Source organism: Abramis brama, assembly GCF_963993115.1.
Source record: "Abramis brama genome assembly, chromosome: 16".
NCBI lineage: Eukaryota > Metazoa > Chordata > Actinopteri > Cypriniformes > Leuciscidae > Abramis > Abramis brama.
The window spans coordinates 35,217,436-35,228,695 of record NC_139978.1 but is presented as its reverse complement, the minus strand read 5'-3'; the positions used below and the strand labels follow the sequence as shown (position 1 = coordinate 35,228,695).

At 35.7% G+C, this 11,260-nt stretch overlaps 1 long non-coding RNA gene across 1 annotated transcript; it reads left to right on the top strand.

The window, feature by feature from the left end:
* Nucleotides 1-1,882: 1,882 nt before the first annotated feature.
* Nucleotides 1,883-4,453, top strand: LOC311066048. Its single transcript, XR_014603015.1, has 4 exons — nt 1,883-2,509; nt 3,351-3,413; nt 3,758-3,781; nt 4,357-4,453. It is a non-coding gene; the product is annotated as an uncharacterized lncRNA (long non-coding RNA).
* The last annotated feature ends 6,807 nt before the right edge of the window (nt 4,454-11,260 follow it).

The window sequence follows — 11,260 nt, the reverse complement described above, 5'->3', positions numbered from 1 at the left end:
TTTGTTTATCCCAAGGTTTTCCCGCAGCCTGCCGGATCCAGTCCATATCCAGATCTGACAAAGGACCTTCGCCTGGACCCGATGACAACGCAGTGCTGAAGTGCCAACTAGTCTCTCCCTATGGAGGATCCCTTTACTACTCCAGATAAAGCGTTGTTGGGAAAATTCGTTTCGCGTACCTACCCCGAAGTGACAAAATAAAATAAAATTCTGTATAAAAATTTATAAGGAAAATCCAGTACTTTGTTTAGGTTTAAACGTCTGTAGGGAAATCCAAACCTGTGCACATATATTCAAACGCACATAACTATAGAACCAATTCTTAATGCACATGTGAACGCCATCAGCGTTTCTCACAGGTTCACGTTTAAATTCTATGTAGAGAGATTGGTGTCGTCTTAGCGGCCCCTAATTTAATAACAAATAATCGTTGCGATGGAAGCGAATCAATCGAAACTAACTTTAGCTGGAAAATAACTTTATTAAAGAACCGCTATAAAGCCAAAACAATCCCTGTTACCTTAAATTATACGTTTATCTCTGTAAAGCTGCTTTGAAACAATCTACATTGTTAAAAGCGCTATATAAATGAAGATGACTTGACTTGACTTGACTTGACAGACAGACAGACAGACACAGACAGATAAAGATAGACAGACAGACAGACACAGACAGATAGATAGACAGACAGACAGACAGACAGATAGAGATAGACAGACAGACAGACAGACACAGACAGACAGAGAGACAGACAGATAGATAGACAGAGAGAGAGAGATAGATAGATAGATAGATAGATAGATAGATAGATAGATGGATGGATAGATAGATAGATAGATAGATAGATGGATGGATGGATGGATGGATGGATGGATGGATGGATGGATGGATGGATGGATGGATGGATGGATGGATAGATATCTATCTATCTATCTATCTATCTATCTATCTATCTATCTGTCTGTCTGTCTGTCTGTCTGTCTGTCTGTCTGTCTGTCTGTCTGTCATCTATACTGGGGAAAAATTTAAATTATACTGAATTTACCATATATATGTCAAAGGTTTAGAATAATTAAGATTTTTTAATGTTTTTGAAAGATGTCTTATGCGCAGCAAGGCATTTATTCGATCATAAATAGAGTAAAACAGTAATATTGTTACATTGTTAATACTTTTAATACATTTAATTGTACATAAATTATTAATTACAAAAATGTAAAATGTCTTTTCTATGTGAATATATTTAAATCACATTAACATTCTATGTGAACAATTATGTCACATAACATTTACCTCAGGAAAGCCATTTAATGACCATAATATAGGCACGTTAGTTGGCTAGAAAAAGAGCTATAGAGAGTATTTTGCTAAATATGTGCACTATATTACATATTTATTATATTTGTACTTATATCATTAAATAAAGTTGTTATTATAATAAAAAACGCATTATATTTAATGTGAGTTATTTTTAACCTTAAATAATACTACCAGCTGATAGGGCTGTCTGTATGTAGCCTATGTATTTTTTTTTTCTTGAGAAAAATTAACGCCTATCTTGTGTACCTAATATTTATCCAAATGAGTCAATTGATCGCCGCTATCAGATGAAGATGCGCTGCTTACGTCCTCCTCCATGTTTACATGTGCGTAGTGATATTGGCTTGATTTCGGCTCTGACCTACTTACATTTTCGATGCTGATTGGTTGAAAATCTAGCTCAACAGTTATATATGTCTCAATACGCAGTCAATATAATGCGCCAATAAATTACACTTTTTTTCATTAACTGCAGGATAATGCGTGGAGAACTTTTTGCTTGGATACCTTTTATTAATGTTGAACATATTGAGCAAAAGAAAAAGTAGTGCCCCGTTTGTCGGAACGAAACTGAACGATACAGCTCACGTACAGCGGCCTATTGGCATAACAGTGTTTTCTAATAATATTAATGACACTATTATCAGCTTCAGCTGCTCTACAGTGGAATTTTAATTTGAAGTTTGCATCATTAATTCTGTTTTTTTCCCCCTGCTTATTACTGAGGATGAATTGAAACAATTTCTATTGTATAAAGCACTATAAAAATAAAGGTGACGTTTGAGGAAGAAATAACAGATAATGATTTTCAAAACGAGCCTTATTGCATTTACTGACCTCAAGTTTTGTCGAATGATGAACAGTCATGGCAAATCAGAAATAAACAGTATAATTCTTGAGGAAAAACATGCTCCACATCTGTAAAAACAAAACAAAAGTGTCATGTCCCTCACAGTACGCTGCATTTACAGGTTTGGTAGTCTGGAAAACTCGCCTCTCATATGTAATTGGTTCTTAATAAGCACCGGTTCTCGATTCCCAACCCTCTCATTCCCCTTCCTTATTGTCATGCTTTGATAGCATCACTTCTTCCTCGTGTTTGTTGTGAATATTGAGCGATTTCTCCCCTGTTGACACTATGAGCACTAACCGCGTGTCTCTGCTTTAACCTTCACAGTGTGAGGGAGAAGTGAGTATCGCAGTCAATTTCCTCATTATGCTTTTCTGCCTTTTTAACATTTTTGAGTGACAGCGACAAAGACTTTTCAGTTTTGTTCCTTCATTTTTCATGCATTCCACTTGCCAGGATTTACATAAGACCTACTTTTAAATGATATGATGTAATTACATGAATCAGAGTAAACATTAAAAATCCAGGTTACACTTTATTTTAAGGTGTCATTGTTACAGTGTAATTATATATTTAAGTACTGAGTAATATTAAGTAACTACATGTACTTACTATAGGATTAGGGTTTGGTTGAGGGTTAGTTGCATGTAATTATGCATAATTTATTGTTATTACTATGTCAAGTGTTACCAAAATCCAAATTTCCAAAATGCAACAACATAGCTTAATTTTTTGCAATAATTGCAGTTATTATGTGATCATTTATTCCATCATATCATAACAATAAATACCCACTATAATTGTTTTGTTTTGGATTTATTAATGCATCATCATTTATAGATAATGCACACCAAAAAAATGCATTATTTCAGTTCACGTATTTCTTTATTTTGCTTTTCCGCAAGATCAAAGATCAGATGCTTCTACTATCACTATCATACTTTTTAAAGATCAGCTAAATATCATCTAGATTTGAACAAGCTTACGCACAATATTCTGATCTTTGATTCTATCTGTTGTTCTGATGCATGGCATTTAAAAGCTTCCCACAATGACCAGCAGTTTTCTTCCCATAGTTCAATGGTGCCAGTCAGTCTCTTTCCTAAAATATTTGCAGCATTATTTGTTTATTGTGTTTTGGCATGAGGAGTGCATCAAAGTGTGTTCCTGTCTGTTTCAGGCTGCTCCAGACTTTCAAGAGACCAGACCGCGTAATTATGTGCTGTCTGCCAGTGCATCTGCGGTGAGAACATCTTCACTGTCTGAGACGCCCTCCTCCACACACACATATACTCTGTTACATATCCAGTGTCAATATTCATGAGACACAGCCTGTCATTCAATATCCTGACATTCTGTTGTCAAAAGTGCTGATTCTGTGCATCATGAGTTTGTGATTATTTTACCATGACACTACATGCTTCACCCTGGTGTACAGCACAGTAAATGAGCAACCTCACACTCACCACTATAAGCAAACCAATCACATATTCTTCTGCACTCTTATTGAACAGTTTTATTACACGTTTATAGTTTGGTCAGCATTCTGAATTATATTATCTGCATTTTTCTCTCTCCTCTGATCAGCTCTGGAATGAGGAGCTTGATAAAGTAAGCGTGACATCATCACATATATATTGATGTTTATATATATTCTGTCAAAATGTTTTGTTACTGTCTTCTGGTTTGGTTGTCGTTAATTCGTCAGGTCATCACAGAGCACTTTGTACACACAAGTGAATTAAGTTAGTTGAATTTTAATTTGACTGAATCTCGTGATGATTCAGTCGTTGGGTCATATTTCAAAATAAGAAATTAAATATTATGCATCAAATATTTAGTATAAAGTAAACATTTTACACAAAGTTTAAATAGTGAAGAATGTTAAAATGTTTTGTGTTGTGAGATTATTTTCATAACTATGCCAAAAAAACATTTTGTAATTCAGTAATGAAAATCATTAAACAGAATATATATACTGTATATATTTTTTTTGTTGTTGCTGTTTTTAACTAAATTCAGAGGAAATTGAGATTCTTAATCATAAAAATAATGTCGCAAATACACAAATCATGTAAAATAAATCAAAATATATTTATTTCCTTGAGATTCAATTTATGTTTTCATCAGATCAGCGTTTAGATGCAAATGTTGCGTATGTAATGTCTCCTTCTCTCTCTGATCAGGCGGATCATGAACTGCGTGTTGCTCAGACAGAGTTTGACAGACAGGCTGAGGTCACCAGACTGCTCCTGGAGGGCATCAGCAGCACACACGTAAGTCGTGTTTACACACTGCATGCTGCATTAACACACAGTACACACACATAGTGCTGGGAATAGAAAATTGAGTCTGGAAACGGATACTTGTTATAGAATTAAAAGTTTAATTCCGCTTATCGATTCCTTTGTGCGCATTTTAATGTGATTTTAAACTATTCAAGTGCAAGAAGATGTGAAATAGAACTCAATTCGGCACTCGTGCACTGTTTTCTCTCCGCGCACATCTGAAGCACTCACCGAAAGGGCCTCTCATATAGTGCATAAATACTGAATTGAGTTCTCTTTCACCTGTTTTTTTGAGCTTGAACAGCCAAATTCAAAATTATGTCAAAATATCTTTGTAAATACAGTCGGGTTTGTCTTAAACAGTTGACAAAGGAAAAAGTGAGTGTAACAGTATATTGGATCTGTGCATTCTGTCTGAAAGTGACAGCATCCTTTCAAATGTTAACAGACACACAGACAGACAGACAGACAGACGTAATTTATAGAGAGATGTGTGTGTGTGAGAGTAAGTGTGTGTGTGCGTTTATGAGTGTGTGTGTGTGAGAGAGTGAATGTGAAGTGTGTGTGTGTGTGTGTGTGTGTGTGTGAAATAAATTATAATCATAATTATATATTAATATATTAGAATTTATTATTCATTTACCTGCATCAAAACTGTACATAAAAATAAAAATGAAATGCAAATAAAACTCAATGCAAATCTACAATAAATATATACAATTATTTTTGGTAGATTTGCAAAAATGAGTTCCATCATTGTATGTACATTTTTATTGCATTTATGCGCATATTATTTTTTTTTTTATGTTATAAAATGTCGACAAAATCTATTTAGTTCCAGGTGTGAACATCACACACTCACTCCTCTGTTCTGTCGCTCTGTGTTCAGACAGTAACCTGAGGCTGTTCGTGAGCCGAGACGGAACCACAGCGCTGAGCGGGATCCAGCTGGGAAACAGGTGATTCATCACAAACACACCAGAACTGGGTTCGTTCTGCTGTTGCAAAAACACAAAACCTCCTGATCAAACTCTGTGTTGTGTTCGCAGGGTCTCTGCTGGTGTGTATGAGCCAGTCGTCATCGAAAGCCATTAGATGTATTCCCAACGTGTGTCCTGTTTTAACACCGAAACAATCACACAAACTCTGATCTATTCAAATCACAATTTAATGTTCTTAAAAAAAATTTAAGTGCCAAACCACTGCAGATGCCAGATCCAAACCACTGCACTGGACACATCACAAGGTTTTTCACCGACTGCATGTATGTTGTCTACTTACAGCCGCATTTACATGTGATTTGTCTGGTCTGTGTCTTTGTCTTGAAGTTTACACATCTGTAAAGTGTGCGTGTATTTTTGTGAGTCTGATGGCACGTTTATAATTTGCGCCGAACACTAAGTTTTGACATGGACGGGCTCTTTAAGGCCTGTGATGCGTGACGTGGGCTTTTCCTGGAGTATCAGCCGGTCTGAATGCTGTGAAAGGACCAGAGATGCTCTCTGACCCACTGGACGTCTCGTCTCGTCTCTTGTTGTTCTGTGTTGCTGTGCAGCACAAAACTCCCTCGCTACAGATTCTAGTGTTATAAAAACCAGTTTAATGCACTTTAAAGGACAATCTCACGAAAACACGTCCAGGTCACGTAGTGCCTCAAAATCAAAAGGACAAGAAATTGTATTTTCCACAAAGAAAATGACTATTTTAGGATCATTAAGATATTTTTGGATGGTAACATCAATGATAATTGAGCATTTTTTATTCACAATGGTTATCTTCGTAATTTTTTAACTGTTTTTCATTGTATTGCTATATATATATATATATATATATATATATATATATATATAAATATATATATATATATATATATATATATATATATATAAATATATATATTTTGCATTACAAGACATTTGAGGTAATCTGAAGAATAAAGTCACAAATCTTAATAGTACTAATAATAGTTTTTTTTTTCTCCAGATTTTGGGATGAAATATGACTTGGACGTTTCTTGAAAGATTTCATGACATTCACTTGTACGCTCAAATATCCCCAAACTCCGTACAACTAAATACAAAATACATAGCATTTCTAAATACACAGCAAGAAATTACTTTGATACTCAGTTTTTTTATACTTGTTTTCCAGCACAAATATCTAAACATTCTTTAATCAAGATACATTTACTGGAGAAGCAAAATGACTTGGAATAATGAGTCTTGATCAATGAAAAATGTATCAAAATGAAATTAGTTTATGCTTAAAATGAGATAAAATATCAGAAACATTTAATTAAGTTTATTTTTCTGACCCCACTGGTAGATATTTGTTCTTGTTTTAAGCACAAACTCACTTCATTTTGACACATTTCTCAGTAAACCAGACTTAATATTTTCACTCATTTTGCTTCTCCAGTAAATGCATCTTGATTTAACAATGTTTAGATATTTGTGCTGGAAAACAAAACAATACTGAGTAAGAAAGTCGTTTTTTTTGCAGTGTACAACTTCTATAAGAGCATGTTGACTGGAAGAAGTCTCAATATGTTCAGATATTAATTTTTAGCATCACTCTCAATGCAGTCAGTGGCTGTTTGATTACTCACAATATAATCATCAGCCACTGCTGGTTCATGTACAGTAAAGTTACTGTCATTATTAAAGTGAGTTTCATCTGCTCTTGAAAGCATTAGACTGAGCTCACAGACTCAATTCTCCAATACAGAACCAGCTGGCTGGTTATTTCCCTCCACTAAAAATCCCTTGAGACGAATTGTGCCGGAGTTTTGCAGTAAGACAGATGCTTTTGTTGAAGACTAAGTGTGTTTTGTGTTCCTCAAGTGCACTTGATAAGCTGTGATCGACTCTGTCGGTGCTGCTCATATGAACTGAGTGCTTGTCGAAATCTGAATTCAAAGCACATGTTTGTTTTTTTACACTTTCAAACCGTTCTCGTTTATTCTAATGAGAGTACACTCACTTTAATGTTAGCGCTTCAGCATGTTGGCCTGCTAAATCACGATCACAGCATAAGCACTAAATAATATGCAGGTTCAACTTCAGATCTTCCGAGCAGAATGACGTTCATCCGTTCAGCACCGAACACTGAGATCTTTACATGTTCTGTTAGAGAGCACAACATGCACAAGCCCTTCATATCTCTTGCAAATAAGCTAACGTTTTAATGCTATATTAATAAAATAGACCTATAACTTAATAAATCTCTGTAATTTCAGTGAAATTCACTTGTAGTTCTATATGTAGCGCACTATTTTTGTGAATCTCAAATGTGCTTTTAATCAATAAATTTTAAGAAACTTTCACCCGTTCTGTTTTGTTGTCATGTCATTATGGATGCGATATATTATTCTTCCATATTTTTTTCCACTAATTAGCATTGTCTGATAAACAGACGGTTTTTCCTGCCTGTAACTCTCTAAAAGGTTTTACTTTTTTTTTTAAAAGAGTCCTTTTGGTTATTAAATATTGTGTAACGAGTTGATTTACATTACCATTTAAAAGTTTGGGGTTTGTACATTTTTTTTTTTACATTTAAAAAAAAAAAGTTTTATTTGATCAAAAACACTGAAATATTGTGAAATATTGCCACAATTTAAAGTAATAGTCTTCTATCTGAATAAATAGTAAAGTGTAATTTATTCCTGTGATCAAAGCTGAATTTTCAGCATCATTACTCCAGTCTTCAGTGTCACATGATCCTCCATGATCACTCTAATATGATGATTTGATGCTCAAGAAACATTTCTGATTATTATCAATGTTGAAAACAGTTGTGCTGCTTTATATTTTTGTTTTCAGGATTCTGTATTCTGTATCTAATGCATCCTAGGCCTACTAGAGAAATGTGTAGGCTACTCACTCCTCAGCAAACAAATTCAATTTCCATGAATATGCATTTGAAATGTATGAGTTATGTGACAGATTTTGTCCCGTCTGAGTGTGTTTTACAGTGCCGTTTCTTCCTCGACGGGTCGGTTCTGCAGTGAGATCACAGTGTGTCTCTCAGTGAGCAGTTCTGCTTCCTCCTGACGGTCAGCTGACAGCACATCATACACCAAACACTGTCTTCTGGAGCCATCTGAACACCATGACTCGTCCTGAACGGCCGGAGCGCACATGATCCTGCAGGTACAAGAGAGGACAGGCATCATTAGCATAATGCAACTCTATGTGGATATTGTACTAATGCCTTTACATGCTCAAAAAACAGTTAAAGTCCCCCTGTGGTGAAAATCCAGCTTTTAATGTTGTTTATGTGTCTATGTGGTGTTTTTAATATGCTTTAAGACAAAGCATGTGTAAATTCATAAGTCGACACCATTGCTGAGTATTTCCTCCTTAAAACTGCAGTGAACCAAAGACAGTCTCAAAAACACGCTTTGAAATCGCTGGTGTTTCTGACGTCACAAACTACCTTGTAACCAATCAGATCAACGTGTGATCGTCAACCAGTGGATCTCTGAGCTGAGTGAGTGAGTGGAGGCGGGGCTCATTTGCATATTCATAAAACCGCGTATACTAAATGAGGGAAGGGTGTCAAGTTACATTCAGGCTATTTTAAGGCATGAAGAATTTGTTTTCAAACTACCAATCAGATCAACTTGCCAGCGGGCTTTAGCATATCATTAACTGCTGTGATCCCGATTTATACATTTAGCAATATAGCGAGTGAATTTGTATATGATGTATATTATTATTATTATGTATGTTATGATGAACTATATGCCTTTCTCCACTGACGTTCTGAGTTGTTCTAAGTATTTCTGAGGATGCTGATTTTTAGAAGGCAGCTGTGTGACTTTGAGATGGCGAACGCGAACATGGTTTGTGTAACATTAGCATAATGTTTGATAATGTAGGCAAGCAAAAGGCTAATCATATTAATTATTGTTATTTGTCCGACGTTGTAAAGAGCAATACCATTGTGCAGCATTTACTACAGTAAAGTTTACAGTTGGCTCTCTAAGCTGGTGTGAGTGAGTCCAGGCGGAGCTAATTAGCATATTCATGGTTCTGTGCATACTAAATGAGGCAAGGCTGTAGAGTCACATTCAAGATATTTTAAGGCATGAAGAATTTTTTTTTCACTGGAAAAAACGTTTTAAAATATGTCATTTTGGTGATCAAAGATGAGTTTTAAGGGATAAAATGATTGACTACAGGGGGACTTTAAAATTATAGGATAATTTCTGACACGGAATGAAAAATAAATAACCAAAAAAGGTAATTGTGATGCTTTTACAATTCAGACTTTTCCGCCCGCAATTTTGAAAAGAAAAGTCAGAAACTCACAATTGCGAGGAAAAACAAAAAAGGCTATGAATTGTGACATAAAAAGTTACAATACGTTCATTTTATGGGAGCTTGTTCCCACCACTGAGTATAGAATAAAAGAAAGATAATTGCATCTTTTATCTCGCAATTCTGACTTTTTTCTCAGAATTGTGATATATAAACTCGTAATTGCGAATTATAAAGTCAGAATTGTGATATATAAAGTGCAATTCTGACTTTTTTTGAAGATATAGCTAGACTTGCAATTACTAAAACATTTCAGAAAATTTCACCTTTTTTCAGAATTGGAATTTTTCTCGCAATTGTGATTTTATTTCTCAAAATTGCATGTTTATATCTCGCAATTCTGAGATCAAAAGTCAGAATTGTGAGATAAGAAGTTGCCATTATACATTTATTTATTTATTTAGGCTTTTTCGTGGCGGGGAAAACAACTGCGAAATTGGAAATCTGAGAAAAAGTCAAAATTCTGAGGAAAACAGTTTATAACTCACAATTCTAAGAACAAACGTCAGAATTGAGACATAAATTTTATTAAATAAAAGTTTTTTATTCAGTGGCATCTCATAAACGTTCGTTATAATCAGTTTGGACTTGTTGATTGGGTTGTAGTGCCCTCTACTGGACTTCAGCTGTACTACAGGCTCTTCAGCGAGAGATGCAGAATGACCTATAATGAAGTACGCCGTCACACTATTCAGAGGATGATGAGGAGGATGGTCCCGGGACCCACGTCCACCGGCGCGCAGGCGTTCGGACCATAGACTGTAAAAAAATATGGACGTAGTGTCCATGACGTCACCCGTAGGTTTCTGAAGAGCATTTTTGAAGCCTAAAGTGGGCGGAGCCGTCCGTCGCCATCTTGGCCTTGCGTCACTCCCGGATAACAGAAAATAGGCAAACAGTGCGTGAGTGGAGCTGAGGAGCCTGGCCCTGGCCATAGATATGAGCCTGGCTATCTGAAATCACCTGGCTCGACATGATCGAGTTAGCTGATGATGTAAAGCCAATTAAAAGTTCCTGTTTTTGCCCTTCGAAATATTATAATAGTTAAAATACATGGCTACAAGTGAGACTGTGTATTACTTCGAGAGTGTTTGTGTGTGACAGTGATTTATGTGCATACATGTCAGTCACTCTTTCATGGTCCGTCAGCGCGGCATCGCTCAAGTTCGTAGAGAGCTTATTCAGTCCATTTTAAATTCTGATTTCGGCCGCCTCTCAAATGGGTTAAACCGTTAAACCATAGATATATTGCCTTTGAAGTGCAAGTAACGTTAAATGCGCTAGAAAATCCGCGCTCATTCATGGATGTGCATTTATTGCATGAACGGAGAAAGCGCCGACGCCTGCATGATTTCATCTGACGGTACATAAGCATATAATCCATCTGTTCCGTGAGAGCAGAACGAACGATACTTTATTGACGTTTTAAATTTGAAAACCCCAAAAAGCAACGAAATTGTCAGACATCCATTAGTGCA